This window comes from Suricata suricatta, chromosome 4 (genome assembly GCF_006229205.1).
Source record: "Suricata suricatta isolate VVHF042 chromosome 4, meerkat_22Aug2017_6uvM2_HiC, whole genome shotgun sequence".
In the NCBI taxonomy this organism is placed as follows: Eukaryota; Metazoa; Chordata; class Mammalia; order Carnivora; family Herpestidae; genus Suricata; species Suricata suricatta.
Window position 1 is genome coordinate 142,853,013 of NC_043703.1, and position 8,369 is coordinate 142,861,381.

The window sequence follows — 8,369 nt, forward strand, 5'->3', positions numbered from 1 at the left end:
GGAGGGTGCGCGCACGCATACACACACGCTCACACGCACGTCGGTCTCCCCCAGGGGCTTCTCGGCCAAGTTTATTCCCAAGTAGTCTGCACAACTTCTGCTGGAGTTTAGATGGAAATGAAGAATGACTGTTCATGCCAAAACCCTGCCTCTGCCAAGGCGCTAGATATTTGCTGCAGATTGGAATTTTTCCATCGGTGGCTGTAGAGGACTTTCTACTTAGAAAAGAATTTGCAGTAATTGGGTGATTCAATGCCGGCTCAGTGGGTTGTCAAAAGACAAGAATTCTCACCCACGGGGTACAGCTGAGGGGCAATCCTCCAGATCTGCTGCAAAGCTGATTTTTTAAGTTTGGGAAAATTATAGACTTCAAGTCCTTTCTTGTTGAAATAGATCATGACTCAAGAACATGTTAAACTGGGTCCTGGGGCTACAGCTGCCTCCCCCCGGGACAGGCCATGACTCCAAGTAAATGAATTCATCTTGACTTGTCCAGTTATTAAAATTGGGGTGACAAGGATAATCTCTTCAAAGGCACCCAAGAAATAGTTGATTAAACCACCAAGAGGGCCACAACCCACCTCTCTATCGGGAGATGTCTGTGCACACCCGGCTGGACGCTGGCGGCTGCTGGGTGTCTGCGCTGTCAGAGCGGAGCTCAAGCAGGGGCAGGGCGGTTGTGGGCAGGGCCACACGCAGGGTGAGTGGGTGGGTGAGCCTGGGGAAATGTGTGGGCCACAGGAAATGGGAGGGAGTGTGAGTGTGTGAGAACAGCCAGGTTTAAGAAACTTCCCTGCTGCAGATCTGGCCAGTCTCCCTACCTGGGCAGGCCAGCGCCAGGGGTGGGGTGGCAGGGGTGGGTGGGGGACGAGGGTGTGGGCCCTGGGTAGGCTGGGCACCTGGCTGAGTAGAGGGGAAGCAAGCTGGGAAGGAGATGCAGCTCACTGGTAAACAGCTTCAGGGAGGGACTGTCAGAAATGGACCCTGCCCTGGGCTGGGGGTGAGGGGCAGGCTCCCAGAGGGCTGAAGAAACAAAACAGAAACCCAAATGAAGGGAGACCGGACAGGAACCGCATCAATGAAATTGTGATACAACTTAGGAGTGTAACCACAGAGATGATAACAAGTCTAGTTCCTGGAACCAGGATAGGAAGTGGGAGTCAGATTTGCAGGAGGAGGAAGTGAGGCCAAGCTCCCCCTCAAAGGGCCCCTCCCAGAGGTTTGGGGCTGGTTTGAGTCTGTAGTTGGGGACCCAGCTGCAGCCGTGAAGGCTAGGTATGGGCAGCTGGTAGCCAAGCAGCCTGTTACAGCCCAGAGGGGGTCAGCATCATAGAGAGAATGCCCTAGAAAGGTCTGGAATGAACCTCCATGAGTATGCCTGGCAGGAGGCTCTCTGAGAGGAGATACTGCCCCCTCCCCCAAGCTAGGCTTCTAAGCAGTGGCCGACACAGCCTTCCTATGCTGGAGGCAGCAATGGAGGAGGACTGGGCTTCTAGGATTCCTGCTGTCAGCCCTGGAGCCATTCAGGACTCCTCTTGACCCTCCACATTTACCAAGTACCTGCTTGTACCGGGACAGTGCCAGGCTCCTACCATATATCCCCATGCGTGATGTAGTGAGAGGCCTCCAGGCCCAGGTAGTCTGGATGATGAGTCAGTATGGACCATTGTGTTGGCCCAGGACCCAAAGGCTTCAAGAATCCCAAGTCAGCTTCCCCTGCGGTAAGGGGAGGGGTTGCCAAGGCCAACGGGCTGGGAGGCAGTAAAGGGCAAAGGTGACGCAGTGCCGAGCTGGCACAGGAGAAGATGGGGCACAGATGTGATTTTCTGGCTACCATCCCAACCACCAAACTTAGCCCAAATTATGAGTGAATTAGACATTGCACAAAAGAAATTAAATCTACCACAACAGGCAACTTGTGTGGCTTCAGCTCAGTTTCACCCTTCCTCAAGACCAGGTCTTTACTCAAACCCTTTACTCTGTGGTTCTGCCTTAGAAAGCACACTGCTGGTGGCCATGAGGGACAAGCCCAATCCCATCTCAGATGGGACACTGTCACCCACCCACCTTCCCTCCACCCAAGAACCTCATCCTTGCTGAGTCTTGTCCTCAAAGGAGAAGGGAGATCAAGGTTCCTATTTTGTCTGGGCTCTTTAAAATAATTAAGCCAATAGACCCAACCATTAAGGACTCATGAGTCTGCATTTTTTCTTCCCAAAGCTAGAAACCAGGAAGAAATTTTGGACATAAAGATGAGAGCACCCGCCACAAAAGAGGAAATCCATGGAAGGGGCGCATATTATACCCGTGTTCTTATTTCGACCAACTCTTCTCCAGGGGTGTCCAGCCATCCTCAACGCCCATGGAGACCCCCAGAGCTGCAGAGAGGGAGATGCTTCAGCTCTTTATCCAACACGCTAGTAACAGCATATAGTTCCACCTCAAGGGAAAAGCACAGTTTTCCGGTTCCTTCAAAAGGACTCGTGGAGGGGAAAAAAGCAGATATAATATTCCGGCGGAACAGTGATAGATAGCTTTTTGCATGTACAAATACAATCTTCACGATGAACTAGAACTTCCCTCCACAGCCTGGATCTGTGCGGTTGTTTAAGCAGTGTCTATTTCTTTCCTCACAGCATATATCCAGTTTAGAACCTGAAATAATCCATGTGAATGGAAAATGCAGGGCAGACAGACCAAAGAGACTTTTCCTTCTTTGTGAAAAGCTTCTGTTTGACAAGATTTGTCTCATCAACCCCTCTACATGAATGAATGGGGTTTTGAGAAATGCATGCTTTTTCCTACAATAAACCAGTGTTTCACATGTATCAGGAGAGCCAGTGCAGTGACTTCTAAGTGTGAACATGTTTGTCAATTGATCATTTGGCTGACAGCTTATAGGCTGCCAACACCCATTGTATTTTCCAAAGGAAAGCTTTGCAAAGGTATTATATTTTTAAGTAGCCCCACATCAAAGACTCTGTTGAACTGCCATAAAGTAAATGTGTTCTGGGCCTATATTAACAGACCATGTTATACGGCACTGTGGTTTACTCCCTGAGCCTACCTTAAGTTTAAATAAAGTCCCATCAATTCATCCCGACATTTTTATGAAATGTAATTAAAGATGTGTTGCACGCACAGAGGAGCAAACGGTTAATTCACTCAGCCCTCTAATTCAATTTTATGGAGGACCCTGGACATTGCTGGCTTGATGACTCTCGTGGACTTCAGAAAGTAACTTCACGGATAGTCTGTGGGCCGTGTGACTACAGAGTTCGAGCCTCTAGGTGCCAGGGCTCCGAAAGCTGTATAATTCCAGATACCCTTGAAGTCTTGCACACAAGTCACCAATCTGTTTTGGCTGAATGGCAGCACCAGAGTCAGGTAATGCCTGAGGCGAACCGGGTGGGCCTGAGATGGGGATGAATCAAAGAAACAAAGGGATGGAGGAGACAGGAGGGGTGGGGTGAATGTGGTCACCCTGGGGAGCCGGAGCTCTCCTGATGGTTGGAATTGGGACACTGGAGTCTGAGACTCAACACCTCCAACCCACCTGCCCACGACCCAGCTTCTAGGGACCCATTTCTTCATCTGATGCCAGCCTCCTTACCCTGCCATCTACGAGACACGGGCAAACCTGCTTCTTCTAAACCATCTTTTTGAGCCATCTGGGAGAACTGAACTGACATGCTGGTAATGTTCCCCTCTGCCGCCTCTGCACTTGGAGGTTCTGACTATGAAAGGAAAGCATAGTTCCCCCTCCTTCCTGATCTGCGCTTTGATTCTCGAAGAAAGTTGAAAACAGCCGAGTCAATCACCCGCTAAAACTGACACTCTTCTCTGTAGGGTTCCATGTCTTTCAAAGTGAAAAGACTTTAAAACATTTTGCTTGCAAACACGACTACAAATGTCAAATATTCCAAATGGAAAAAAAAAATGAGCTTCAGAATCTCCCCTTTATTCCCATGCGGAGTGGTGGGTCAGTCAGATTGCAGGACTGACTTCGGTGCTTCCTAAATAGCAGGTCTCACTGGGCTGATGCTAGACTGCATGATAATTATACCTTTTCTTTGTGTGTAACGCGCTACATTTTCAAAATGCGATTATTTACATTGTTTTACTAGCGTTTTCAAAAATCCTGTGAGATGAACAAAGCCAGTCGGTTTTTCAACACCTTTTACAAATGAGAGGAAAAAAAAAAAAAGACTGAGGGATGTCAAATATTTGTTCCAAAGACACACTGCCCGTGGTGACACAGTCATTCCCCAGCCCCTGCTCTGCTCAGCCTTGGTTCTAATACCTACTGCCAGCAGTATTTAGATTATTCTAAAAGATACCACAACCTTCTTCGGCAGAAATTCTCAGTTTTCTCCAGCATTTACAAAGAGGAAATTATTTTTCATATCCAGCCAAAGTCCAGCTGTCATTTTAGCCATACCTCTTAAACTAGCTTGGATGGAAATTCAAAACAAAATTTCCAAGAGAATTTTAGAAAATAATAGTCCCCTCTAGGTACCTCAACTCCTCCTTGTCCCTCCCCACCCTCCCCTGGCATTAAGAAAACAAAAGTCATTTTCAAAAAATTTTTTTAAAAATCTTTGTTCCCTGTTGCCTGAACCCCTCCCCCCACTGCCCATGTGGATTCCCAGGTGAACCCCCCCCAACCACAGGAAACAGACGGCACTTTAGGACAGCACTGCCATGTTATTGCCAGTGCCCCAAAGTAGTAAAAACCAATGGATGAGACAGAGAGGAAATATAGGCCCTGGGAAACAAATTGCCTCCCTGAAAATTATTTCTCTGGCTTGCCCCCAGCCCCCCCTTGGAAGGGGACAGGATTGGCTGTGTTTACAAAACCTGGAGACTTTCAAAAGCTATTGTTTAGTTAATGGCTTTTGACACCAGCTTCAGAGGTGCTGGATCACTTTCTGGATGTAAAGATTCTCAAGGAGAGCCCAAGGTGACGCTAATAACAGCTGTCAACCCACAGAGAGGTAATTATAAAGCCGTGATTAAAACAACACAAAACCTTCAAATGTTACAGCCTTCTTCACCGAAGCACCAGGTGACGGACACAGAGAAGACACCACACTCCCCTGAATCAGCCCCAATAATGGTAAGGACCAAACTGGAACCCCTACTGGTCCCAGACTCAGAAGCGCCCACCTGCCCACCTGGTGAGCAGACCCTGGAGCTTTGGGTCCTCCAGGGAGGGACAGCTGGAGCCGGGCTGGGAGCTGGCGCTTCGGGCACTGCTTCTCCAGCCTGGCTGCTCCACAGGGGGGCTGGGGGGGAGGGGGGAGGTAATCAAAGCATACAGACTGGTAGTTATAAGATTAACAAATTCACTGGACCTAATGAACAGCATGCTGATTATACCTACTTATTCTGTATCATATACTTGAATGTTGCTAAAAGAATAAATCTCAACACAAAAAAGGACAGTAATGTGATGGGATGGAAGTGTTAGCTAAGGCTTTGGTGGTAATCACTTTTCGATATATAAATATATCAAGTCAACACATTGTGCACCTTAAACTCACACAATGTTATGTGTCCATTATATCCTAATAAAGCTCAGACGGAGAAAAAGAAAGAAAAGACCGTGCCCTGGGCCCCACCCCATACCAATTAAATCAAAATCCCTAGGAAGGGGGGTCCTGACATCAATCAGGGAAAAGAAAACAAGATGAGAAGCAAGGCCTGTAGGCAGCTTTTCCTAAAGTCCCAGAAAATCCTAAACAGATGCATGTTCTCAGACAAGTCTAGTCCTTAATTCTCATACTGGAGGGAGAGGGGGGCCCTTGCATAGCTAGAAGCTGTATTCCCACTCCAAGCACATCTCCAGGAGATAGGGTTCCTGGCTGCACACACAGCCAAGCGAAGAATTGGGTGGGCATGGCTCCAACGCACCCTGGCTCTCAATCTTCATTTCCCACGGCTGACCAGCCTCCTTCCCCACATGTGCTCCCAACAACACCAGGCTAATATGCTTCTTCCCTTTGTTTCAAAAGTAATGATGTAGGAGGGGCCCCTGGATGGCTCAGTTGGTTGAGCACCCAACTTCAGCTCAGGCCATGATCTTGTGGCTCATGAGTTCAAGCCCAGTGTCCTGCTCTGTGCAGACAGCTCGGAGCCTGGAGCTTGCTTCAGATTCTGTATCTCCCTCCCGCTCTGCCTGTAACCACCCCCCCCCCTTCTCTCTCTAAGACAAATAAACATTAAAAATTTTTTTTAAATAAAATTAACAAATAAAAGAAAGTAATGATGTTGGAAACCTTTTGAGGCTGAAATTTCCCAGAGGCCCAAATAACTACCCAGGCTCTCCCCAGTGGGGCGGGTCAGGGGCATTGCCCAGAGAGCCAGATCTAAACTTAAAATAGTGGAAGAAAACAGAACCTGGCAGAGTTATTCATTGCTTTTCAGCTGTTCTCAGTTGTTTTAAACACCTCCACCCAGGAGGGTGGGCACAGAGCACAGGGACTGGGAAGCCTCCATTTTGAAGATGTCCTTGGAAAACAGGACCCAGAAGGAGGAAGACAAAGACAGGACGATGCCTTCGAGCTTACTTTCTGCCTTCAAAATCCCTGCCTACGTCCTTGAGCTGCTTCAGGCTCTAGGATCTTGGCAAGCAGGAAAGGTCAGTCTCCAGACCATACCCAAAGAGTCTGCTCAGACTCCAAGCAAACACCATTAATTAAATTGTGTAAAACTTTAAAATGTTTAAAAATCAGCCTCTTGGGCATCTTTCATGACTCCCTGTCTAGCAGGCCTTTAACCTGCTTCAGTCAGAATCGGGGGAGGGAAGTGGTTGCTGGGAAGCCCCTGCTGCGGTCACAATTAGTGAGAAGCAGCTCCTGCTGGGGCTAGAATTACTCAAAGTCACACTTAAGTCACCTGTTAAAAGCCCGAGTCCCAGGATGATTGTGTGGTACCCAACCTCACCCTAGAGCACTGGCCGGGAGGGAGGGCAGGAGCGAGCCTCGCTGTATCTGGCCACACAGGCAAAATGAAAAAGTGGCAGCCAGGGATACCCATGAACATGGAAATATAGAAGTGAGTTGAATCGGGGCTTCCCAGCCTGCTCTGGGCCATACCCCTCAGGAGAGGCTCAGAGCCGTGATATTATACCTTGGGGTGGGTGCCAGTGGACAAGGTCCACCTCTGGGGCCTGCCAGAAAACTTGCCAGCGGGAGGCTGGGCCTCAGGGCCGCAGCCACCGGGTTCTTGCCTGAGTGCTTCTGTGGGTCTGGCTGGGTTCCTGGGCTGAGATGGGACGGCTGCCCCTTCAGCTTTCGTCTTACGGGTGTGTTTGAGGGACAACCTGAGCTCTAATTCCTCCTGGCCACGTCAACCTGCCACTGGCCCCAGCAAGGCAGAGACGCTCTTACCGCGTCTAGAGCCCCAGCCCCCGACCTCCCTCTCTCCTGGCAGGACCCCATTTCTCTGGCTGCTCCATCAGTGGGCAACCCTTTCCCTCCGCTTCTCCCGTGTTCTGGCACATCCTGTATCCAACACGCCCCTCCGGCTTCCTGATCCAGCCCCCAGCGGAGGATCCCACGTGATTTCAGATCTCCCTTACAACATCTGCACATCATGTAGTTTTATACTTGACCAAGTGCTTTCTTTATGGTATTTCAAGTGTGAAACATCATCTGACCCTCTGCAGGACTAGCCGGAAGGCCGTCTTGCTGAGAAGGCTTCTAGTAATGCAAATGTCAAACTCTCCCTGCCCTTTGAGAAGCTGGACAGATCCATTAGAACATTCCCCCAGAGGGCCACCTGGGTGGCTCCATTGTTTAAGGGTCCCGATCTTGATCTTGGCTCAAGGTTCAGGCATTTGAACCTCATGGCAGGCTCTACACTGACAGCAAGAAGCCTGCTTGGGATCTTCTCTCCCTCTCTCTCTCTGCCCCTCCTCGACTTATACCCTTTCTCTCTCTCTCAAAATAAATAAATAAATGAAGGAATAAACATAAGGAAGGAAGGAAGGAAGGAAGGAAGGAAGGAAGGAAGGAAGGAAGGAAGGAAGGAAGGAAGGGAGAAAAAGAAGGCTCCCACAGGGTCAGGATGACCCTGGAGATGTCTGCCCTACTCACCTCAAATCAGGCTTATAACGAATGGACTGGGTTTAAATGACCAACTCGGTCTCTGGGTTCAGGAAGACTTGTCCAGCCTGTCACAGACAGGGGGCCGTGCCCAAACCTGTCTGCAGCACATGGGTCTGTCCAACCCTCTTTCTCCCTGACTCCTCGTTCCCATGTCATCTGCAGCTGATTTTGCTGTTGTCTTGTTTTCTTTGTCACAAGCCTAGTTATTGAAAAATCCTCTGAGGTTAAAAAAAAGCACACGATAATAAAACCTTA